The sequence below is a fragment of the Polypterus senegalus genome, unplaced genomic scaffold (genome assembly GCF_016835505.1).
Source record: "Polypterus senegalus isolate Bchr_013 unplaced genomic scaffold, ASM1683550v1 scaffold_1563, whole genome shotgun sequence".
NCBI classification, from domain to species: Eukaryota; Metazoa; Chordata; class Cladistia; order Polypteriformes; family Polypteridae; genus Polypterus; species Polypterus senegalus.
In genome coordinates this window covers 16,443-43,520 of record NW_024383889.1, presented here as the reverse complement: position 1 = coordinate 43,520, position 27,078 = coordinate 16,443, and the positions used below count along the sequence as shown (strand labels likewise).

General features: G+C 42.5%; 1 pseudogene; it reads left to right on the top strand.

The window, feature by feature from the left end:
• Positions 1–25,281, top strand: part of LOC120521633 — a 39,650-nt pseudogene extending 14,369 nt beyond the window's left edge.
• The last annotated feature ends 1,797 nt before the right edge of the window (positions 25,282–27,078 follow it).

Here is a 27,078-nt window from a genome sequence, read left to right as displayed (position 1 = left end):
GACTGAACGCAGTACGAGTGATCACTTCCATGAATCAAACCTGTTCAAAAACGCATTACACAGTTGACAAGGTAGGAAAAGAATATGCTCCAAGCTGAGCTCCACAGCTAATGCCGTCTTCGAAGCAACTTTGTCACGCAGCCACCAAATACTCAACAGAAAAATCCACAAGTTAATTCACACGCTGTCTCCTTGTTTCTCCACACTCAATTTATTCCTCGCATCCCGTTATACCCTCTGATCTTCCATTTCAATTCAGATGATTCTAATTTCCAGTAAGGCTCTTCTTGCGATGACAAGTAATATGTCTTAGGGTCAGACCCTACAAAACGATGCCATTGATTTGAGGCAAGATTGCTTTTCTATTGGACAACTATACGTTGCATTCTCAAGAGTGACCTCGCGCAGCTTCGTCATATTACAACCGGAGTGCTGAACTGACAAAGTGCTATACAAACAGAACTATAACAATCATAATGAACGAATAATAAAAGAGCGGAGAACCCGTGTATTAAATAAAAGGCAGCTTCCTTGGCAAAGCAAAGAAAAGGATGGCTTTATATGTCGTTCGTTTATAAAACAGCGGAGAAGCTGTGTAAAGGCTGCTTCACAAAAATCCAGTGGAGCCTTATGTGAGCAGGCAGTCAGCTAAAGAGGGAATCAATAAATATCTATAATCGTAATAAACAAACAAAAATAGCCTACAAGCCATGGATTAAATAAAGGAAATGGGTACCTGAACAGTAAAGTAAATCTCAAATAGCTACACAATAACTATAACAATCATAATAAACGAACAATAAAACAGTACAGAACCTGAAGCAAGGAGAAATGACAGGCCTTTTATGCCATTCATTTATAAAGCAGCGGAGAAACTGTGTGAAGGCAGCTGCACAAAAACAGAAGAGCCACACTCTGAATGTATTCCTCGCATCCCGTTATACCCTCTAATCTCCCATTTCAATTCAAATGCCTCCAATTTCCAGTAAGGCTCTGCATCGCAATGACAATTAATAAGTCTCAGGGACAGACCCTGCAAAAGGTTGCCATTGATTTGAGGCAAGACTGCTTTTCTCCTAGACAACTATACGTTGCATGTTCAAGAGTAAGCTCACAGAGCTTGGACATATTAAAACTGGAGTGCTGAACTGACAACGTGGTATACAAAGAGAACCTTAACAGATAGTTATTGGTATATTTTCCCTCAGTTTAAAAAGGTTTTCTTTTCTTCTTAATAAAAATTTAAAAGCAGTTCTTCGTCGCTGCGAAATGTGGGATTTTGCTATATATATATATATATATATATATATATATATATATATATATATACTGTATGTAAATATGTATATATATATGTGTGTATGCATGTATGTATGTGTGTATATATATATGTATATTTATGTATGTATGTATGTGTATACTGTATGTATATATGTTGTGACGGACAGCCACATGCATATGCTGCATATGTTCCAGGGAGCCACCATGGACAGCTCAATACCTCCCCGTGACGCTTGGGGCATCCTCCCTGGCCGTTGTTCATTTCCCAGTCTCCCACGTGGCTCCATGGGACATGGAGTGCTCCACAGCCTGGTTGGGAGATGGGGTGGCCTAGGGGTGCTGCCGAGCCAACACCCATGGCGAGTTATCAGCCCCACCCGGAGGTGCAATCAGGACCAGCTGGTCAAGCACCTGGAACACTTCGAGGTGGGCTATAAAACGGGCCAGACTCCCTTTATTTGAGGCCAGAATCGGGAGGAAGAGGACGAGGTTGCCTGGGAGGAGTGGTGGTGCCAGGAAGGGTTGTTAAAGCTCTGTTTTAAGGTGCTTTTGGACTGTGTTGGACCTGTGGGACACGGGGAAGACGTCACAGGTGAAGAGAAATAAAAAGCCTGTTTGTTTTACACGTGCCTCTCGTGGTCTGTGCGGGTCAGGTGCTATTTAGCGCCTTTTACAATGTATATATATGTGTGTGTGTATGTATGTGTGTATATATATGTTGATACGTGTATATGTATATATGTGAATATGTAGATATGTGTATATATGTATATGTATATGTTTATATATGTGTGTGTGTGTATGTATGTATATATATATATATATATAGATAGATATATATGACAGCAACACTCATAACAGTTACAAAACAATTACATTGACAATCATTTTACGTTATTTTTAAAATGTTTCCTTTTCTTTTCATAACTTCTTTAACACGCTACTTCTCTGCTGCTGCTTGGTATTTTGCTAGGTAGTAATAATGTAAAGTTCATAAATGAACTAGAAATACATCACACATGGAATTAAAGACACAACTCTGAACTTTTAAATGAAAAAGAGATGGAAGAAGGTAAATGTGCAAAGAGTTCATGAAATTAAAGGAAATCTGAAGCCCCTTGACCAACACCTGGACCCTCTTGTTTAATATCTCCATCTCACAGGTCTGACATGGTGATGTCTGACACCCAAATCGGACCTTACTCTTATTCTATGTTAATTAATGTTGACTTATGTTTATCTTTTATTGTGTCTTCTATTTCTCTATTCATTTTGTAAAGCACTTTGAGCTACATTTTTTGTATGAATATGTGCTATATAAATAAATGTTGATTGATTGATTGATTGATTCTTCTTCTTCTTCTTCTTCTTCTTCTTCTTATTATTATTATTATTATTATTATTATTATTATTATTATTATTATTATTTATACCTGGTGTGTGTTTTCCTACTCCACTCCTATCCTCAGGCTGAGCAGGAGATGCCATTTTAAAGGCAGACTGTTACACAAACTATCAGGTCAAATGGAGTCCTCCCAATACAGTAGAGGTGTCCCTAGCAGCTCCTGCCAATGGCTCTCAAGATCCTTCACAAGGAAGCCTTTCCTGGCTACGTAACTCATAAAGTCCTGCAGTTTCCTTATTAGCAGCATCACCAGAGTGATGATGTTACTCGCATAATGGAGGGAGCATATTGTTTTGGAGTCAGTCTGCAACAGACCTTCCTTCTGCAAATAAAGTACCACCAGTCACTCCAGCCAATTCAACTGTCCTTTACAACATCAAAATAATAACAAATGTGCCTCATGATTGGTTATTCTTATCAGGTGACTCAATTCTAAATCTTTATCCTGTTTATTCAGATGTCTGTCGTAAGAGAGGTGGAAGAAAATGAGAAGAGCTTCACTGCTCTGATACGGTGCATTGAGGAAGCCAACAGGAAACTGACTGAGAGGATCAGAGAACAAGAAAAGAGAGAAATGGAGAAGGCTGAAGGAGTCATGGAGCGACTGGAGAAGGAGATTGAGGTGCTGAAGAGGAGAGAAGCTGAGCTGAAGGAGTTTTCAGAGACCAAGGACCATCTCCACTTTCTACAGGTGAGAGCGACACTTCACAGGGTGTCTGATCAGGCTGGGATGTGTGGGACATGAGAACATTTAGAGAGAAATTTAAAAGATCTGAGGAGTTTGAACAACATGACAGGATCAGGCAATTCAGCCCAACACAGATTGTCTTTTCATATTTCCTTAATATTCTCAATATTCTTTTTACAAATATCTCAAAGTTAGTAAATTCAACTACATGACAAATCGATGAATCTACAGCTTTCTGTGTGAAAAACTGAATTATTTATGAAGTGTAAAAGATGACATCTAATAAAGGATGGTGTCAACTCTTCATCCAGGCTACCTCCTGATGTCTCCATCCTTAAACTGATGAGATTCAAATCCTTCAGCATTTCCTCACAGCTCAGACCCCACAGTCCAGTCTTGTCTCTCATCTCCCATCTTTCTCATGTGTTTTCTCTCACACTCCACATAATACTCCTGATATCGACTGTGTTTCACTGACATTATAGAGATTCAGTTCTTGATTTACACTCCACACATGGTGGTCGCTACATAACTCAGCTTACCGTAGCTTTCTCTCTTTTGTATGATTGATGATGGTGATGAAGAATCAAAGGCTCCTAGAATTTCCTCACAAGTCACACTTATGAGATGAAGACCTTCAATTGTATAATCATATTAAAGAGCTTTCTCCATACATGTGTTAGTCTTTACATTTAATTTAATTTCATTAAGTTTGTCTTAGAACGATAAAAGCTGAATGCCTTGTTTTGTGTGCCAAATCAATTCTGTACCCTCCTGCCCCTCAGTCCCTTTATCCACTACACTCCACCAAATATTCTCTCATAAATAACCAACAAGTCAATGACAGGCGTTCTCACCATCTAAACCCATGCTGACTGCCCATCACATTGATCCTTAATTCAGTAGAGCCCCTCTTACCAGTATTACTTACTTTTAATGTCTCCTTTCTGAAATTTCGTCCCTCTTCTCTCCTTGTCCAGACTTTCTCCTCTCGCTGTGTCCTTCCTGCTGATGGAGACTCGCTGAGCTTCACTGTCACTGCTGATTTCTCATCTGAGGTCCTGAGAAAGGAGCTGTCAGGTCTGACAAAGAGTCTGAAGAAGATCAGCCAGGGGACTTCATGGCAAGGACTCCATCAGGTACAGCGTCTGGTGACATTGTGTTTGTTATTGAAGTCCATTAGGAGGACCAGAGTAACAATAAGAGGACACTGAAGAAGGCCTGCTCTTTAAATTTATCTGCCATCCTTTGCTATTTTTATTTTTTACTATATAGTGCCTTTCACTTTGATTAGCTGAGTGATAACAAACTCTCTAAATTATCAGCTTTGCTTAATCAGATGTTTTAGAATTTTAACTTGAAATGTTATATTCCTTATACTTTTCCATATACTCTCCTAAAAGTCCTTTTTCACTTAACTTTGTGATTCTTTTATTTCCTTTGCTTTCCTCACTTTAAGATTAATGAACAGAAATGTGTTTTAAATGGCTAAGCCGGCTCAGAGCACAAATGAATTGTTTATTTGAGATCAGAGAAGACATTAATGGAATCAAATTGAGCTCAGCATCTGTGCTTTATAACATCAGAACATCTTAATCTGCTCCTGCTGTCTTCGCTGTCCATTACATTCTGCTGGATGGAGTCCACGTTAAAAGTTCACGTTCATCCATTTTCAGCTGTGCTCCCCTGGACTCTCGTGTTTTATATGCCTGCTGATGTTTGCTCAGAAGTCGTGTCTCCCACCAACATTTAAAAGGAGTTTACACACCAAAAGCATTTTATTTGACATATTTCAGTGGTGAAGATAAGCAAATTGGAGGACTGCGTCAGAACTCTGACTACTTGAGGACCACCTGAACATTTCTGTGAGTGCAGCCTCAGAGTAAATCACACTTTATAAATTATGAATTACGACGTTTACACATAAAGACAGCGATTTGTTTAAACACAAACTAAGGTCAAGCAGCCAAGGGCACAGGTCCATCACAGCCGTCCACCACATTAGACATTTACTGTATGTGTGTATTGTGAAAATAAGCAGAGAGAGTGGGCACAAAGAGTTGGGCTACCACCCTGAAATACCCCATTTAATGATGAAGATAAGATAAAAAGCACAAAGACGGAGCACAATGATGATGTCTGCTACAATCAAAGGCTGTCAAGTTAAAGTCACTTGTGAGTCGGAGCTCCGTCTTCCTCAGTCACAGATTTGTAATGAACACTCACTTCTGTTGACATTTTATAGTGGTGTCATTGAAGAGGCGGAGCTTAATTAGCTGGCTGTGGATGTGACGTCACTCGCTTGTGGCCTGAAAACTCAGTGAAGTGATGACATTAGCAGGAGCAGCACCCTAATGACTCAGGGTGGGATTTCTTAAATAGATGGAGCTCTGAAGATTTGAAGAACTGTACCTGCTTGTCAATATGTATAAAATACAGAATATTTATGACATTGTATGTCAGCACGAACACCAAGACATGGAGTACAAGGGACCTTCTGTAGACCTCTGTAATCAAATTTTGGTGAGGCAAAGATCAGAGCCAAGGGATAAAGCCATTTGTAAATCTTTGACTGTTCCCAGGAGCAAAGCGACCTGAAGAATTGGCGAATGGAAAATGTTTGAAACACCAGGAGACTTTCTAGAGATCGCTAGTCTGAATAACTGGGAAGGAATGGCCTTGGCCAGGAGGTGACCAAGAACCTAATGGTCACTACAACAGAACTTCAGAAGTCCTCTGCTGAAATGAGAGAAACTGTTTGACAGATCGGCCATCTTAGCAGCTCCACAAATCAAGCGTTTATGGTAGAGCAGCCAGGAGAAGATACTCTAAGTAAAAGACAAAGGACAGCCTGAGAGCAACAAGGAAAGATTCAAAGATCTGATGAGACAAACATTGAACTCTTTAGAAGAAGAACAAGCAGGATGTCTAGAGAGGACCAGGCACTGCACACTAACCCCTAATGCCATCTCAATAGTGAAGATGGTGGTGACAGCATCAGGCTGTGTGGACAGAGTGACAGGTCAGAACTGAGGAGAGGAGAAGTGTAGTCAAATATAAAGAGGACCTTAAAGAAAACTTGTGACCTTAGACTGGGCGATGGATCAACAACCTAAAGACTACAGCCAAGACAACTCTGGAGTGGCTTTGTGACAAGTCTTAGGGTCCTTGAGTGACCAGGCTGAGACCCCACAGAACAGGAGATACCTGAAGATGGCAGTTCAAAGACGCTTAACTTGAAATCTAATGGAGTATGAGAGGATATGCCAAGAAGAATGGGATCAACTGACCAAATCCTGGAGTGTAAAGCTGGAAGTGACACTTAGTAATGAAGACCACCAAAGTGTCTTCCACAAAGACCAGAATTAAGTGTCTGAATACTTCTAGGAAGGAGACATTTCAGTTTTGATTTGTAATAAATGTGCAGACCTTCCTGGAGACCTGTGCTCACTTTGTCATTATGGGTTACTGACTGTAGACTGATGAGCACAAAGGCACTGTACAAAATTCCCAGCTTTATGCTGAACCTGAAGACACGCCCTACAAGTCTACTGCGCATGCACAGCGTTTTGTTCCTGAATTGTAACGCACTCACAGTCTCTTCCTGCTTGTTTGGGTTTTTCAAGTTACAGTTTGCTGTTTCCTTTTGTAATTGTGTGTTGTGCGTTACTCACAAAGTAAGTCTTTTACTTTATTTACAGCGTTCACTGTAACTTAACATCTTAGTTAAAGTTGCAACTTATGTTGACGGTCAGTTCAAGTATAGAAAAGCGCTATTATGGTATGTTTGCTGTTTGCAAATGAGCATATTGTTAAGTCTGTGCACTATTGACCTTAGGGGAGAGATGCGCTGTATTTTACTTCATTCTAGGACGTTAAAATATGTTGATTTTTGCAGTATTGAACGTAAAGTTTTTTGTAAACGAATGCTGTCTTGTATGGGGAATAATTCAAACAAAATTAAATAAATAAATAAATAAATGCGTAAATAAATAAAAGTACTGTGAAAAGTGAGCATAAATAAATAAATGTGTCACGAAATATGTTTTTGTTGGTTATTTATTTAATTTTGTCCGTAACATTCCTCCAAAAATCATTAAATACGATTTGAAATAAAACTGTCACTTTCACTCGTCAAAGTTGAGAGGGTGGGCTCTAACACCCCTCTAGTTATTGATTGGTGAATCGATAGCACAAAATTAATTAGAAAAATGTTTACTACTGCTGATGAAATGGATTCTGCCGAAGATATTACGTGTTTCAGAGAGAATTGAAGATTTATCGGAAGAAATTGAAATGTTGTTACAATGTTTGCCACTGATCAGAGTTGTAAAGTTGCTTGAAAAAGTAGCTGCGTATCTGCACCTGACTTTATACTCGTAAAACAAGAGTCAGATACTCAGTTCAGAATATTAGTTGGCGCTGCTTTGGGTATTCCATGTCAAAGTACCTAAACTAATAGAGCCGGTGCAGCTTACCGTATATCAAACTGGCTCATTCGCCTTGTGGTCGTCTTCTCCGATACACCATATAGATCTGCAATCTGTCGTACTTTTAAACCGCATAACAGAAGGTGTTCTATTGACTCAACTGGAATGTCAAAGGATGGACGTCCAGAGCAGCGAACTGCGACACATGAACTGGAGTGCAGTCGAGTCCGGTCCACCAGTTCTTCGATATTTTCAAAAATAGTTTAATTTATATCGGAGTCTAAAAGAGCCGCCAACATTGTAATTTCTTCTGATACATCTTCAAATCTCTCTCTAAAATACCTAATATCTTTGGCAGAATCCATTTCATCGGCAGTAGTAAGCATTTTTCTAATTAATTCTTGTGCTATCGATTCAACAATCAATAACTAGAGGGGTGTTAGAGCCCACCCTCTCAACTTTGACGAGTGAAAGTGACAGTTTTATTTCAAATCGTATTTAATGATTTTGGAGAATGTTACGGACAAAATAAAAATAAATAAATAAGCAACAAAAATATATTTTGTGAAACATTTATTTATTTATGCTCACATTTCTCAGTACTTTTATTTATTTGCTCATTTATTTATTTAATTTTTTCCGAAATATTCCTCCATACTCTTTGGCGTTACGCTGTTCCTTTTATTCTTGTTTATTGTGCCACCTACTGGTTTGATTAAACACTACGTAAAGATGAGTGATGTTTAACTTTGCTCTTCGTGAATACTGTGTAACTTTGACATTTAATTAGTTATGTTCATATATGTATTTCATTTGTATTTGTGCTCTTATTGTATTTATTTATTTCTGTTTAGATACCACACATACACTTACGTATACAAATCTATTAAAGTACTTGAAGCGAGCTGGTGAAGGGTGTTATCTACTCTCTGCTGTAGCTGCGGTTCTTTCTAAATGAAGAATTAGGCCAGCAAGTGTACAATCAGCACAGTGACGTACAACTGTCTCTCACAGGCACATTAATCCATTTAAAATTAAATCAACAACACAGTAAAGTGTGCAGAAAGTGAGGGGTCTCAATACTCTCTGACTCCCTGTATATTTATTATTAATATGAATATTCAAATCGACATTTGGCCTAATTTGCCAGCCCTTGTATATTTTATATTGTTTTATTTGAAATCCTCTGCATTTGTAATTCGTATTTAAGAACTAAACTAAGCTCCCACAATGCCGTCTTCACAGTTTCCATTCTTCTTCTCTTTTCTTTTTATTTTCAGCTCATGAAGCTCCAGTTTTCGCCCTCCAGCCTCCTGAACCTCAGAGCAGAGACGACTTTTTAAAATGTGAGTTTGTGCTTTGACTGAATGGATCATCACAATAAAAATCATTGACGTTTTAATAGAGCAGGACAGGCTTAGGATATGAAAGTCTGAGTGTTGTGTGACTGAGGGGCTGAGAGTGATGGGGGTCCTGTGAGTGGTGCATTATGGGATAGAGAGACTCAGGTAGTGAATCACCAAAGCCGTCTACTGAACCCAAGGTGAAGACCACAAGACCACCTCCACAGAACTTCATGTTCCAGTGAGCGCAGCTTTTAATATTCTCCAGATGTTTGAGGGTCCACAGGATTGTAGCCCACCTACCTGATGAGACCACCAGAGTAAAGTTGACCTCAAATTGAACAGAAGGAAAGTTTAAATGGAAGAGAAAATGCAGTGTGGTGTGGTGGTGAAGACTTTGGAGTTCAAACCCTGAGGTTGTTGGTTCAAATCCCACCACTGACACCACTGTGTGACCTCATCAAGTCACTTCACCTGCCTGGGCTCTGATTGGACAAAGAAAGAAAAGGAAACAATGGAATTTCAGATGATGGGAGTCACCTTGGATAAGAATGACAGTCACAAAATAAAAAGAGATGATAGGAAACACACTAAAGAAAGAAAGAGAGAGACAATGACAGATGGGAAAGGCACTATATAATAGATAGATAGATAGATAGATAGATAGATAGATAGATAGATAGATAGATAGATAGATAGATAGATAGATAGATAGATAGATAGATTAAAAATAGTAAATACTGATTGGAACTTTTATTTAAATAATTTATGTGGTTGTGAAGTGTGACAGTTGATTGATTTTAAATTAAAGAGGTGGACTGTGACAATAAAACATGTCATTTAATAAAGCCAGCGGTCAGTGTGGACAGTCCATCAGAACTCTGACCTCAATGGTGACCTTATGTTGTTTATCATTATTTCTGATGACTGAGATGACTTTCAAATGACTGACTTGTCTGCCTTTCACTTTGTTGTCTGTTGTTGTCTTTTTATTATTTCATTTTTATCCCCACAGATTCTGTCCAATCAGATGAGCTCTTTACTATTAGTGTCTCGTCAGCGCAGCTCCTGATTGGTTCTTGTTAATTGTCTGTGTTGTGCTCCGCCCCCAGTCCCATTACACACTCCCAGATTTCCTCACTCGTTTTCTTTTCTCTCCTTTCAGACTTCTGTCCCTCACACTGGACATCAACACGGCACGCAGATACCTCCGTCTGTCTGAAGGGAACAAGAAGGTGACATATGAGAGGACAAAGTCTAAATATCCTGATCATCCTGACAGATTTGACTGGTGGGAACAAGTTCTGTGCAGAGAGGCTCTGACTGGGACTCGCTGTTACTGGGAGGTGGAGTGCAGTGGAGACTGTGTGGTGATTGGAGTCGCATATAAAGGACTGAGCAGGAAAGGAGGGCAGGGAGTGCGGCCTTGGATACAACGACAAGTCCTGGTGTTTGCTGTGTTCTCATTCCCAGTTCTCTGTGTATCACAATAACAGGTGGACTGTAATCAGCGCCCCCTACAGCCCCAGAATAGGTGTGTATCTGGACTGGCCTGCTGGCTCTCTGTCATTTTATAGCGTCTCACACACAATGACCCTCCTGCACAGGTTCAACACCTCCTTCACTGAGCCCCTCTATCCAGGGTTTGGGCTTAACTATAAGTGCAGTGTAACAATCAGCCATCTGACACCATGTGACCACTGACCAGTACCCTCCACCGGTCACTTGATGTCCCACACACTCAGGTGTCTTTGTGTTTGCAGTTTGGGTCAAATTAATTTTCCACTATAGGTGGGGGCAGCACCTCTGTGAGTGAATTTGTGGATGAGAATGCGGGCGAGTGCGGCTGTCAGGGTCTCCTTTATTATTGGGTCTGTGAAACCAATCAGGTGCGAGTGTCATAGTGAGGGGCGGTGACACCTCAGACCTACAAATACCAGTCTGACCAGCAGGGGTCACTGTTGATTCACAGCCACATGTCCTTCAGGCTGACACCCCAACTGCTGTGTCCTCTGAGTGTCACTGAATGTCACCTGTCAGTCAGTCTATATAGCGCTTTCATTAGTGCTGCTCCGGCAGGACCACATGCCTGTCTCAGTATCCAGAGCCTCATTCCAGTGACTATTTAGGAGCACAGAGTGACAGAAGTGACAGGAGTGCTGGCCTCTGAACAGACATTGTCTGCCCCTCTATGAGTTACTCGGTGGTCTGTCACCTCTGAATGAATTCACTGTGAATGTCTAAAGACGAGGACTCACCGCTCAGTCACATGTCGGCCATACTGATGGAGTTTGGTGTTTTACTGAGTCACTTGGTGTCACGTTAGACATTAAACTGCACCTCCTCCTTGTTGTTCCCACTGTCACCCAACCTCAAGGGATGAGTCAGCTGACTGACTTCACTGTCACTGTCGGTGTTCAATGTGACAATCAGATGTGACACTTGGGGACACTTTTATCTTTCCACTGACACACACATTCCCAGGATTCATTTACAATTCCCTCAGGACCCCTTAAGGAGCTGCGTGTCACCTGACATCAGGTGTGTGAAGAAGCCAATGAAGGCCCAGGCTGACAGCCCCCACTGACTGTGTATTACAGGCCTCACCAGCAGATGGCGACTATGACTTCTAAATCTGTCATCTTCATGGAGCCTGAGGGGTTAAAAGGAAGAGGAGAAGGTGAATAAAGAGTGAGGGGTGAGGATGATAGAGAAGAGAGTCAGGGTGATAAAGGTTGAGATGAGTGACCTGAGACAGAGTGAGTCAGACGAGTGTGTCACTTGTGTGTTTGTCAGTTTTCTTCTCCCTCTGATTTTCTCCTCTTTGACTCGTCACACGCTGATGGCCGTCCTGTGATCACAGATTGTATTCCTCGTTGATCAAATCCGTATCTCGATGTGTGACTGACGTCTGATTCTTTAAGCACTCGCTCATCAGACAGGTTGTCACCGGATGAGCTCTTCACTGCTGACCTAAGCCCTGCTGCCCTCTTCTCTCTCCTGTCACCTCGGCCATTGCTTCAGTCCCCGCTGTGTCACCTCATAAAGCCACTGGTCTGTCTGGTCACTCAGGTCCTCGTCACAGCTGCACACTGGCAGTCGTCAAACTCTACAGGCTGACAGCCATGTTGTCCTGTCGTCTGATGTTTGTGTTGGTTGAGGTCGTCTTCTCCTGACCTTGGGGCTTTTAGAGCTCAGGATTAATGAAATGGAAATGTCAGTCAGCAGGGTGGGCAGGTGGGCACATTCAGGGCAAAATGTCATTTAAAAGTCGATGAGCACACTGGACACATCGCCAGTCACTGATAATCGACTCCACGTGTGGCCCTCATCATGTGCTGTCAACTCAGACGCTGGTCATGTGACTTGCACCTTAGTGACATTCCTGGACTTTCAGGGCTGTGACATCAGCTGATTCTTCTGGAGCCAAACTGCTCCCTCTTGTGGCCTCTCTGCATATTAAACACACAGAAGTTAGGATGTGAAGTGTTTGGTGAAATCTAAAAATATTCAGAATATTGACATGACCTTGAAGGACAGTTTGGTTTAATAATAATTAATGTGTAAAAGAATACTTATTTTAGATTAATCTTTAGTTAATTATGATTAGGTGTTACATTCACAGAGATAAATGGCCTGTTAATGCTTCACAGTTTGTAAAATTTGAATTGCTTATTAATCTTAAATATCAAAACACACACAATAAAATATAGATGACTGTTATTTGTCAAATCTGTTCATTTGGTAACTTTTAATTTGTAAATTCCTCTGATCATATCTTATATTTTGAATGTTCTGATGATATTAATACTTCTTGTTTATGATTAATCCTCTTTAATAAAAGGACAAGTGTCTGTATGTCTGTCTGTCCAGTCACTTTGTCTCTGTCTTTCCAACAGATGGCGCCTCACAAACATTAGCACAGCTTTTATGACTCCCATGCTAATCAATATCATCGAGTTACAGAGCCGCAGCACCAGACGTCACCTCTGATATCGGCCAGCAGTTTAATGACAGGATGTGTGTTTGTGAGTGTGATTAGTGGGCACCATACCAGCCTGTAAACCTCCCTGCTGGCACAAAACTGCTGGTCCAGACCTGCGGCAGTTTGTTGTGCTTCAGCTCTGACTATAGAATGGCATATAACAGAGACATAAGCATTGCATTTGTCATTCCAACAGATGGCACATCACAAACATTTGTATTAATGCACTGTACTACTACAAACATTTTTGATACACCATCTGTTGGAATGATAATTGCAATTCATTTTATTACTACATGCATTTCAAAATACATTCCCACAGATGGTGCACTGCAAACATTAACACCGAGATCAGCGTTGATTAATTAGAATTCAACCCATCTTAGACATGTAGCACAGCTAGTTTTGTAATGAAGAGCAAAAGATATAAAAATAAATTTTTATCATTTTAAAGAAAATGTAGAATGCAGCAACAAATATGGTGATGTCTTTTAATGTGTTATTCTTCAGTTCGCAGCAATAAAGCTAATTATTAAGGCCGATGAGCGTTGCTCCTCAGTCTGAGTGTTTGTGTCCTGCTGTGTGTGTTTGTCCCGTGTGTGTCCATGTGACACAAGACAGTCTGCTGTGACGAGGTGAGTGGTCCCTGTGACTCCAGTCTGACCCCACACTTTCAATATCATCTGCTAATAAATCCTGACATTAAACTTTATTAGGGCGCTTCTTAAACACTTTTAGTTTAATCCCACCATAATATTCAAGTGATGTCTGCTAGCATTCTGTACGCACTGCTGATATTATATGAGGAGTCAAAGCTGCTGTAATTCTGCTAAGATGTGGATTAACAATAAGAAGAGACGGCTTCTTCAGTCACCTCTCGAAGGGCAGCAGCTGATATTCAGACTCGCTTCAATCGACACCAAGTGTGCATCTCTGCAGCCCGGAGCCTCCACCCTGGAGCTCCAAGTAGGTGGCATTGACTCCAATGGGCGCCAACTGGGAGGAATTTGGAGTTTGAAAACTAAAGTTGTTTGCAATTCTCCACTATGCCCACTAGAGGGTGTACCATCATATTAGTCTAACGTAGTCGTAATAATGAGGTAGTAAGTTATACTAGCCAACCCGCGGCGTACCATACGCCGCATAATCAGGCTGGTGTTTTAATGATTTTTAAGCACAGGGAGAAAATTAACATTTGAAAATTGGTAATGTAATAAATCAGCAAGAAAAGCAACATTGCACGGAACGAACAAAACACAATCGTCGGTGCGGTGCTCAGACGCAGAGGGTGGAACGGGAGGAAAGGAGAAGGATGTCCACTCCGCTCCCTCCGTCATGCTATTCTGCTGATTTCTCATCCAGTATGCACTGCCGCTCATGTGCCCACCTCCAACTTGTCACTCAGTGGTTGTCGTCTTTGCACAGTCCAGATGTACCTGTGACTCACGTAGACTTTTCATTGCTCTGTGCGGTTTTGGCTGTCTTTCTATATATTATCCACCAAGACACCCGACCACAGTAGTAGCGAGGTGAGAGGGGTGTGTACAAAGGGTAGGGACGTAACCAGTGGGGCGTATGAGTCGCACTTAGTGGGAATTCTACGGTTTGCAGCCGAATGGGTTTCAACGGCTTACCCACGCCTCTCTGCGCTGGGTAGACACACGCTCAATGTCATGCATAATTATTTATTGAATGCTAAACACTTCTGGAAAGACACGGTTGTCTAAAATGGGTTGGTGTGAGAATACAACAGTAAGTGAATGAAAAGATGGAACTCTGGAGACAGCAACATATAATTGTCCGTGATTTAAGAAGACGCATGTTTGTCGCGGATGCAAATTGCTGTATGTAGCATGTAAAACAGTTTGCTATGGTGCATGCGGTCGTGCGTCGTAACCGAAAACTCGGTTTTTAAAGACTGCATACTTCATTGTGTTTTAACCTCAGTTGTAAAGGATTGTTTTAAGGATCCCATGGGATACCCCTCACAAACCATTTTACACGCTGCATATGGCGACTCGCCTCTGCGAGAAACATGCCTCTATGAACAGTCAAGGTGGCTCAGAGGTACATGAGGCCTCTACGACAGAAGAATATAAATGACGCCGTTCTTTCTGTGTCTTCTTGTCCGAGTTGGTGGGAGTGGCTCTGTGAGTTGTCGTCTTATCCAATGGTCTTGAGTTGGTGGGCGTGGCTCCTCCATGCGTGCGCCATATGTGTCTTACTTGTCGGCTTAGTGAATCCACACCCTTTTCGCCGTGCTTTCCATGGGTGTCTTACCTTAGTGAATTATATATATAGATAATTATGAGATGATAAGTCATAATAATATAATAATAACGATCAAGTGCCAGTGACCTGCTATTATTATTAACAGAATTACACTTTATTTGGTTCTGCTTCTTTAGCAGCGTGAGACTCAGTAAGATTAACTGGATTCAATTAACAAATTTTGTTTGGGGATTGTGTTAAGTAGTGAAAAGTCAAGTAAAATGACACCTATTATTGGCTAACTAAGAAAATTACAATATGCAAGCTTTCGAGGCAACTCCGACCCCTTCATCAGGTGAGATGTAATAAAAAATTATCGCAGATATTTTAATGCGATATCGGTGATTATTCAGCAGCTCAAGTTCTTAGAGATTTGCTGCCACTCGTTCCAGCTCAAGTTCTCCTTCTTGCTCAGCCGACTTTCTCTTCATCCCATAATAGTCACAGACACTCCCTCTGTAGATGTCGCTCTCTCCTCTGTGTCTCCATCACTGATGTTCTCCTTCGTCTTTTCTCGGCGCTCTTTAAATCTCCCGAGTGTGCGCACATAACCGTGGACTGTCTCAGCCCGTCTTGTGTTAATGACGGACACTTTGAGATCGCAGCACCGACTGAGCCTCGACTGTAAGCAGACGGCTATTCACGTGAGGCTCACTCCGCTAAGTCTCAGTGTGACACGCGCGCTTCACGGAATGCCCGACTGGTTTAGTCCGGTGCTGCGCTTTGAGATCAGCGGGAACGCGCACTGCAGGGGAGGTTGGGGGTGAAGGCGGAGCGCAGGTTTTGTCCGCACGTTGAACGGCACTTCAGGTTATTACAATTGACAGGGCAGGTTATGAGATCGCAGGTGACTTTGACTTCATTTTGAAAGACACAAATACAAACACGCGTCATCAGCTTAATAGTGTGACTGCGCGCCACCATTTACATGATTTCATTTGATAGATAGATAGATAGATAGATAGATAGATAGATAGATAGATAGATAGATAGATAGATACTTTATTAATCCAAAGGGAAATTCACATACTCCAGCAGCAGCATACTGATAAAGAACAATATTAAATTAAAAAAGGATAAAAATGCAGGTATAACAAACGTTTAACCCCCTCCGCCAACCCCAATGGGTGGAACTGAAGAGTCGCATAGTGTGGGGTCTCCTCAGTCTGTCAGTGGAGCAGGATGGTAACAACAGTCTGTCACTGAAGCTGCTCCTCTGTCTGGAGATGATCCTGTTTAGTGGATGCAGTGGATTCTCCATGATTGTCAGGAGTCTGCTCAGCGCCCATCGCTCTGCCACGGATGTCAAACTGTCCATCTCCGTGCCTACAATAGAGCCTGCTTTCCTAACCAGTTTGTCCAGGCGTGAGGCGTCCTTCTTCTTTAAGCTGCTTCCCCAGCACACCACCATGTAGAAGAGGGCACTCGCCACAACCATCTGCTAGAACATCTGCAGCATCTTATTGCAGATGTTGAAGGATGCCAGCCTTCTAATGAAGTATAGTCGGCTCTGTCCTCTCTTACACAGAGCATCAATTGGCAGTCCAGTCCAGTTTATCATCCAGCTGCATTCCCAGGTATTTATAGGTTTGTACCCTCTGCACAGTCACCTCTGATGATCATGGGATCCATGAGGGGCCTGGGCCTCCTAAAATCCACCACCTGCTCCTTGGTTTTGCTGGTGTTCAGTTGTAAGTGGTTTGAGTCACACCATTTAACAAAGTCCTTGATTAGCTTCCTGTACTCCTCCTCCTACCCACTCCTGTTGCAGCCCACCATAGCAGTGTCAGTCAGCGAACCTTTGCATGTGGAAGGACTCCAAGTTGTATTGAAAGTCCAATGTATATAGGCTGAATAGGACCAAAGAAAGTACAGTCCCCTCGGCGCTCCTGTGCTGCTGACCACAATGTCAGACCTGCAGTTCCCGAGATGCACATACTGAGGTCTGTCTGTAAGACAGTCCATCTCTGTCAGCTTGTCACTAAGGAGCAGAAGGTTGGATGGTGTTGAAGGCACTAGAGAGTCCAGAAACATAATTCTTACTGCACCACTGCCTCTGTCCAAGTGGGAGAGGAATCGGTGTAGCATATAGATGATGGCAACCTCCTCTCCCACCCTCTCCTGGTATGCGAACTGCAGAGAGTCGGCGTGTCAGACCTGTGGCCTCAGGTGGTGAAGCAGCAGTCATTCCATGGTCGTCTTCACATGTGACATCAGAGCGACAGGCGGAAGTCATTCAGCTCACTAGGATGTGATACCTTTGGGACTGGGGTGATACAATAAGGTTTTATCCAAAGCCTCGGACTCTCCCTGTTCCAGCTCCAATGCACAAACCTTCAGCAGTCGTGGTGATACTCCATCTGGACCTGCTGCTTTGCTGGCATGAAGTCTCCTCAGCTCTCTGCTCACCTGCGCTGCTGTAATTGTGGGTGGGGATGTCTCTCCTATGCTGGTATCAGCAGAAGGATGGGTGGAGGAGAGTGGGTTAGGGTAGTCATACCTGTTGAAGAAGTTGTTCATTTGGTTTGCTCTCTTCACGTCTCTCGATGGTGGCTGTAGTATATTGGAAGTGTGGATTTTTGGGGATGCCGTAGTAATGAGGGTTTATGGGTACTGGAGAGCTATTAGGAAGTAGAGACTAATAATAAAGTGTGTAACGTGTACTCTGGGAACGATCTTAGTAAAGGACCTGTTGTTACTACTTTGAACCTGTGTCCGTCTTCTTCCTTTTATAATTACAATATTATTATTGCCCATAGATATAACACTGGCGGCGTTAATGCGACAAACTTAAAAGTGCACCTCTATTGCTACATAGCGTGTAAAGTACAGTAAGTTTTTTTTTTTTTTTTCTTTCGCGGAGAGGAAAGTGAAAAGTGAAAAGCTGCAACTTTTTTTTCTATTTCGGTGGTAAAGTTCCTTCGTCATTCACTGAAGATAAGCACAAGGGATAAAATGACAATGATAACGGGACATTTCGGTCATTTGATGATTCAGTTGAGCAATGGGGTGCTTATACGGAGCGATTTGAGTTTTTGTGAAAACCAACGCCATTGACGATGACTTGAAAGTGCCGACATTTCTTAGCGTTATCGGGGCAAAGACATTTAGTCTGCTGAGAAGTTTGGTGCAGCCAGGATACCCCGGTGACAAGTCATTTAATGATATTGTAAGGATCCTGGAATCACATTTTTCGCCTAAGCCATTATTAATAGCTGAAAGATTTAGGTTTCACAAACAGAACCAGGAAGAAGGCGAGTCTATTGCTCAATATGTAGCGGTGCTCAAGAAACTTACAGAACATTGTGAATTTGGTGCTAATTTGGATGACGCCTTACGTGACAGGCTAGTGTGCGGATTAAGACGTGAGGGCGTTCAGAAGCGGTTACTCACTGAGGCCAACCTCACAGATAGCTGTGTCTATGGAGCTGGCTGCTAAAGTGGCACAGCAGTTAGGGGCAGCTGCTAGAGTACACAGAGTTCAAGCAGACCCAAGCAAACAAAAGGGGCACCAAACAGTGTTACAGATGTGGAAAGATGGACCACCATCCAGCGAATTGCTGGGCAAAATAACTCATATGTCGTAGCTGTAAAAAAAAAAGGACACGTGGTGCGTGCATGTAAAGCAAAGAGAAACGAAAGCACAGACGGGGAAACTGTGAAAGATAAAAGGCATCCTGGTCTTGTAAAAGTAAATCTTTGCACGTGGTACAGGAAGACAGTAAAACTGACAGTGAGACTGATTCTGACGCCGAGCTACTAATTAAAACACTGAATAAAAAAAAGGCTCAGCAGCATAAACTATTACTGCCATGCTGGAAGACCACCCTGTGAAAATGGAGGTGAGTATACTGGAGCAGCTGTCTCCTTAATATCAGAGAAACTGTTTAAAAAAGGTAAATCACCTCCCACTGCAACACCCTAAGATCATAATAAGACATACACTGGGAGAGTGTGCCCATGTTGGTTCAGGTTGATCTAAATGGGCAAAGAACCAATTTGCCCCTATATATAGTAAAGGGATTATCCAGCTCTGATGGGCAGATCATGGCTTGAAAAGTACAGTTGGATTGGACCAAGGTGAATGCTGTGTCTGTTGAGCAGTCCGAGTTGAATTTGGTCCTGAGAAAGCACCAAGCTGTCTTCCAGGAGGAACTGGGGAGTATGACAGGGATTAAGTGACACTTCAGGTGCAACCAAATTGTCAACCTTGGTTTTGAAGGGAAGGAGTGTTCCTTACGCTTTAAGACCTAAGGTGGAGGCAGACATTGACCGGCTTGTCAAACTAGGAGTCCTAGAACCTGTTTCTCATTCTGAGTGGGCCACACCTGTGGTTCTGGTGGTCAAGTCTGATAGATCTGTACGTTTATGTGGGGACTTTAAGGTAACAGTTAACCCTGTACTCATAGCTGAGCAATACCCCCTTCCTGTGACTGAAGATATTTTTACTGGATTAGCTGGGAAACAAATTTAGTAAAATAGACCTCAGCCAAGCATACTTACAAATGCATGTGGATGAGGACTCACAAAAGTACCTGACCACAGCAACACATAAAGGGCTCTACCGTTATTGTCGCTAAACACTTTTGGAATAACTTCAGCACCAGCGTTATTTCTGCGTGCCATGGATCAGATCCTTAGTGGATTACCAGGGGTACAGTGTTACCTGGATGACATCCTGGTCACAGGCCGAGATGATAAGGAGCACATGGCCAATCTGGATAAAACCTTAAGCAGGCTAGGAAAGTATGGGCTGCGTGTAAACAAGGACAAATGTGACTTTTTCAAAATGTCTGTGGAGTACTTAGGGCATGTTATTGACTCTGATGGGTTGCACACAGCTCCTTCAAAAGTGAAGGTAATAGTAGATGCCCCGCTCCAAGTAATGTCAGCCAGCTGAGATCATTCTTGGGTCTCGTGAACTATTATGGCCGTTTTATTCCACAGCTAGTAACGTTGTTGAAACCACTCCATGAGTTGCTGTGTGAGAGTAGACCCTGGAAATGGTCACAGGAGTGTGAAACAGCATTTAGCAAAGCCAAGGCTGCACTGGCTGATAAAAGAGTTTTAACACATTTTGACCCATCCTTACCAATTCAGTTAGCTTGTGATGCATCCCCTTATACTTATACACATACTGGTGTGTCATCTATGGCAGCAAGCAGACTTCAGCGCTGGGCATTGCTCTTTGGGGCTCACAATTATGAGATCAAATACAGACGTTCGGAGACCTGGTTTTGCCCTCGCCATAGCACTGAAACAGCCTTGGTCAGGTTCACCAATTACCTTCTGATGACTGCAGATACTGGTTCCCCTTCTCTACTCATCCTCCTTGATCTGAAAGCTGCTTTTGACACAATAGACCACAATATTCTCCTTCACCGCCTGCAATATACCATTGGACTCTCAGGAAATGTTTATAACTGGTTTACATCATATTTGACTGACAGAACTGAGTATGTCGCTTTGGGAGGCACAAAATCTCACATCCACAATGTCACCTGTGTTGTCCCACAGGGCTCTGTGCTAGGCCCCATTCTTTTCACCATCTACATGCTCCCCCTTGGAATTGTCATTAGCAGACATGGCTTATCTTTCCATTGTTATGCTGATGACACTCAGCTTTATCTTAGAACTACCCCACCTCTTCTGTTGCTCCCCTGCCAACATCTACACTGACTACTTGCCTGGAGGAGATAGAGGCATGGATGAGGCTTAACTTCCTTCAGCTGAATAGATCCAAAACAGAAGCCATCTTAGTTGGCACACCACACCATCTCCGCTCTTCTACTATCACCAGTATCACTTTCTCTGGCCAAAACATCCCCTTTACCACATCTGTCACCAATTTGGGTGTTAAAATGGACTCTCAACTCACTTTTGACACCCACATCAAACATCTCTGTAAGTCATCTTTCTATCACCTCAAGAATATCGCTAAACTGCACCCAACACTCAGCCTGGCAGATGCAGAGAAGCTCGTCCATGCCTTTGTCTCTTCCAGGCTGGATTACTGTAATGCGATCCTCATCGGGATTCCTGGCAAGAGTATCCAGAGACTCCAGTATATTCTGAACAGCGCTGCCAGGATCCTGATGAGGGTGTGAAGGTAGGATCACATCACTCCCATTCTGAAAACCCTTCTCACCCATCAGTGCATTTATGGATATGCCCCCTTTACTTACAGGAACTCCTTACCCCTCATACCTCTTCACGTACCTTTCGCTCTGTACACACTAATACCCTTCAAGTCCCCAGAACTAAGCTCAGCAGTATGGGTGATAGGGCTTTTCATCTGTGGCGCTGTGGAACACCCTCCTGATTACCTGAGAGCCGCACAGTCGACTGATGCTTTAAACGAAACCTAAAAACGTATCTTTTGTTAAAGTATTTCATTGATTATTCTGTTTTATTATTCTATTTTTTTACTCTGTAGCACTTTGAGATTGCTAAAACATAGTGTATTACAAATAAAATGTATTATTATTATTATTATTATTATTATTATTATTATTATTATTATTATTATATATAGTAACACAGCACGTCATTGTGTCGTTGTCTTGTCACTCTCAGCAGCTCCTCTGCCAGGTTTTCTGCAGTACGTCTCTCAGTAAACTCACAGCAGCCCAGAAGGCAAGATGTCATCTTAAAGTTCCAATAAAGTGACAAGTGACAGACACGTATGAGCAGGTCGCTCTGGATGTCCGGCAGTCAGTTGTCAGGCAAACTGCTGAAACTTTTGACCCTGTCTCGCCACAATGCACGCTCCGTGTTATACAGCGCTGAGTAATTGTTAGGGATGAGGTTTTTCTACTGGGGAGAACAGTACATGGGGATTAAGGCTGAACAAAAGTTTTAAATCCTTTGTCCTCCACAATGAAAATGTCTGAAAGTCACGGGCTGTCATTTTAGCAGCTCCTCATCGTCACTTATCTGTCTGGCTGCGCTCATTTGTTTTGGAATAAATGTGCTTATTTTAGTTTGAGTGGCAGAAGGCTGGGATATTCCTGCAGTTTTGATAAGACAGTGGATGTTGCAGCAGAAGTTCTTGGCTCAAAACAGGACACTTTTCACGGGTCAGTGGATGGCAGCCTAAGGAGAGGGACGAGCTGGACGGATGGCTGGCGCTTCTGAGTAGAATTATGTGTTCACGGACGAATCGATTGTTTTGAGCGGCTCATAAACATGAGCGATGGGAGCCGAGTCGCGGCTGGGGAGCCGTTGTTTCTGTCATTCTTTTTTCCTATGCGTGTTTCACACAGATGCACACAAATCAGCTCCTCCGCGAGACAGAACAGTCTTACGGAGGGGCGCACCCAGGTGGGGTGGGGCGGACCCACACAGGGGAGGGCACACCCAGCAGGGGTGCTACTGCCTAACAATGATGATAGTTGTGCATTCATCCTTCACGTGAGTACTCCACCCTGTGTGCCTCTCTTTGGGAAGGAGCCATAGACTGTGAATAGGAGCAGAGCCATGACTTGTGCATGCTGCTGTCGCATGCTTACTCCAGTAAAATAAAAAATTCAAAAATAAAACGTGCGAGTGCCTCTCTGTCTCAGTGCCAAAGTCAGTAATAGCGGGTCGTTCGAAGGAATAAGACACATACGTGAAAATGAGCCAGAGGAAAAGGAGCAGCATTTGGGTGTACTTTTCTCGCGAAGAAAACAGTAAGGCTAAATGCAGCATTTGTCAGAAAGTCATTTCATTTAAGTCTGGGTCAACAAATAATTTACACAGGCATTTGAAGACTCAACACCCAGCACTGCAGGTCACAGGTTTGAGAGTAGAGCCAGACTCAGACAACAACCGTGACACTGATGTGTCCATTGCCTCCTCTGCCTCCACATCAAGTGCAACTGCAGCCCCAGCAGCCTCTGACCCCACTGGGCCCACCACATCGCCTGGCCAGGCATGAGCAAAAAGAAAGCAGACATCCATCAGTCAATATTTATTACCTCCTGTCTTGACCCCATTAAGACAGGAGAAGATAGATGAAGAGCTGGCAAAGATGATAGCCACTGACTTCCAGCCTTTCTCAATAGTGGAGGACACAGGATTCAAAAAATATTCACAGGCGCTCAACCCCTCCTACATTCCTCCAAGTAGGAAGGCCTTAGCCCAGAAGGTCACGGATATGTATGACAGGGAGACAGCATCTTTGAAGAGAAAGGGTGTCAAAAGTACCAGGCTGTCTGTTTAACTGCAGACTGTTGGACTTCAAGAACGACAGCATTATATATGTCTGTAACCTGCCATTTTATCGAGGATTTCCGTGTGGCCTCCTGCCTCCTGGACTGTTTTGAATTCAGTGAGCGGCACACAGCAGACAACATTGCACAACAGCTGCTTAGTGTTGCAGCAGAGTGGGGGGTGGACAAGAAAGTAGTGTGCTGCCTAACCGATAATGCAGCAAATGTTACTAAGGCTATACAAACCATTGGATGGACGCACCTTCCATGCCTGGCCCATACTATTAACCTGGTGGTAAGAGATGCCCTGCAAGCTTCAAAGCCCATCATTGATAAGGTGAAAGAGGCAGTGGAATACTTTCACAGAAGCACCGTGGGGCACAAAACTGAAGGAGACTCAACTACAAATGAAGATGGAGGAGCTCCGACCAAAACAGGATTTTCCTACAAGGTGGAATTCCACCTACTACATGTTGAAAAGCTTTATTGCCAGTAAAATGCCATAATCTCCACCCTGGCCATCACCAATGCACCTGTTCACCACCTGCCCCAGGAGGAATGGACCACAGTGCAAGAAATTTGCACAATCTTGCAACCATTTGAGGAAGTCACTGTGGAACTCAGTGCAGAAAGGTATGTAGCTCAGCTGGACAGCAGTATATTTCTTTAGCATGCATGCATAGTACCTGATAGTAAATTATGAATATTTTATACCGTATTAGAAATCTGTGTAATGCACTGGAGTGTATATAATTGTCAGTAGATTTCTGTTGCCTGCATGCCAATTTCCTGATAAAAAATTATAGATATTTGATACCACTATAGATATCTGTTTAATACATTGTAATATTTATCATTGTTTCAGCTTTAAAATTGTCACATTAAAGTTTTTTTTTCCACCAGCTACTTGACAGCCTCGAAGGTCATAGTGCTGGCTAGGGGACTTCAAAGAGCCACCGCTGATTTTTGGCGAAACACTACAACAGCGGCCGCGCAAGGTGTGATCGACAGTCTGTGTGCGAGTATGCCATCGCAATTCCACAGGATTCATGCCAACCACATACTAGCAGATACTGCTGCACTTGACCCGCGTTTTAAGAGGATGGCAGAACAGCAGATGAGACGTTTCAAAGGCTGTCAACTGCAGCAGCAAGAATTAGCAGTGACACAGCCATCCAACAGCAACCAGCTGTGGAAGGACTGGAAGGAGCAGGCAGTGGTGCTGGATCAATAGTTTGGAGCTATTTCCATGAGGAAGTAAGGGTGGCAACAATAATTCACATTTTTTCTCTAAAATCTCTAGAATGAAATCAGTCTGATATCTCAGTCTAAAACTTCCACCAGCTGTAAATCAGTGCATTTAATCTGTACATACTGCACCTATGCAAATCTACTATTGTCACTTCTAATTAAATGCTACACTGCATTTCATTACTCTGTTCTCTTACACTGTGTAATGACAACAGTTGAATCTAATTTAATCTAATCTAGTCACATAAAAATAGTATCTCCCATTGTTATATCTCCCACCCCTATGATCAGGTAGCTGGAACAGTGGAAGCCAGGAATCCCACCGCCGATGCTGTCATGGAGGTGCGAGCCTACCTGGAGGAGCCTCTTCTTCCAACACATGAGGATCCCCTCAAGTGGTGGGAGAGTGAGCCCTGTTTACCCCAGCCTTAGCAAGCTGATGGCCAAGAAGCTTTGTGTTGTGGCGACATCAGTTCCCTCTGAGAGAATATTCTCGAAAACTGGGCAGATAATCTCAGAGAGGAGAAGTGCCTTAAACCCAAAAGGTCAGAGCTCTTGTCTTCCTTAATGCAAATTTGCCCAAGAACAAGAAAGAGGTAGAAAAAGTCATAAAGTAAGGAACTACTTTGTATTTATTTACATTGAATTATGTGTTCATTTAAGACTTGAAGGGGCTGATGTCCTATTTGCAAAGTTTACAGTAGTAATAATAGTAGTAGTAATGTAGACATTTCCATTTTATTTATTCTAATTTTATCTACAGTATATATTTAAAACTTGAAATATTTTTTGTTTTCTATCAAAATGTTCTTGTGCGATAACAATGTTCTTGTGTGGAAGTGTTTGTAGTAAAAGCTGTTTTGCACAGAAATTCATTGCAGCCAGCTTTGTTTTTGACGTTTATTTGTGAGTAGGTATTGTATGAATAACATAAGTCAACGTAGCTTTACACATACACACACTTTGTACTAAAGGTAAATCCAAAATAGTGATGTCACTGTCTAAGCAGAAGGATGTTGTGCAACCCTATGGAATATAGTCCACACATGACAAATGAGGTAATAATCAATATTTCAGAATAATTCAAACTCAGATATTGGTGTGTGATATCTGAGTTTTAATTATTTGACTACAAATCTCACCTCATCATTCCTCCCAGTGATTATTTCCAGGATAAACTGAGATGCCCCAAGCTGGCGTCTTAAAACTGACTAAATATTTAAAAGAGCCAAAGAGCCGTTCAATCTTTGAAAGGAACGGATCGCCAAGATCCGGATCCCCTCAAAGAGCCATAAACCCCATCTCTACTTCTGAGATGTCTGTGCAGGTTTGGTGTTGACCTTGCCCTGCTCTGATGGATATTTTCATCTTACAAATTCTGCACTCAGCTTTGCAGTCTGCAATATCATTGAAATGCAGCCAGATGCTGTTTCTTTTACGGTTTTTGCTCATTTCTTCACTTTTTCCCGACGCGCTTGCACTTCAATACGACTCCTCGTCTCTGTCATTCTGTGGGCCTGGCCTGTTCCGCTACACTCGCTGTCTTCGGAGCGTCTGCCCTCCTTTCTTCTTTCACATAATGGTATGATCCTAGTATGTGTTTGCTTGTGATTGGCCGCATGATGTGTCCATCAAAATAAAGTCTCGCCCCTGCCTGCATGTATTCTCTGTGTCCTTCTTTCAAGTATTAAGCTCCGTGTCGAGGCTGCAGTTTGCTCCTCGTCAGTGAAGCTGCGTGCTGCCGCTTACCGGCACAGTTGCCATTTATTTTAGCCTTACAGCAGTGTGGCTCAACCTGTGGGGCGCGATATCAACAAAGGGGTCGCGACGAAAAACGGAAATTAAAGAAGAAGCTATTTATTTAAACAAACTAGATTATTACAACAGTTTATGGTAGTAAAATCACACCGAGTATGTCGACTATCGGCTCTGTGGTATTCGTGTCAATGACCGCGTGTCGTGATGTGTCGTTCGCCGCTAAGAGCCGATTCATTGTACTGAACGAGAAGAGCCGAAAGGAAAAAAGACAAGCCTTTAACAACTGATTACATAAGCTAACTAATATATTCTGCTGTAACTTTATTATTATCATTAGGACATACAAAGAAGCACTGATATATAAACCTAAATGCTAATCTAACATATATCTGCGTGTGCTCATATAAAAGCCTCACTCGTCTGTCAGGGCTAAGCTGCTGCTAACTTCACGGACATCGATGATCAGTGAAA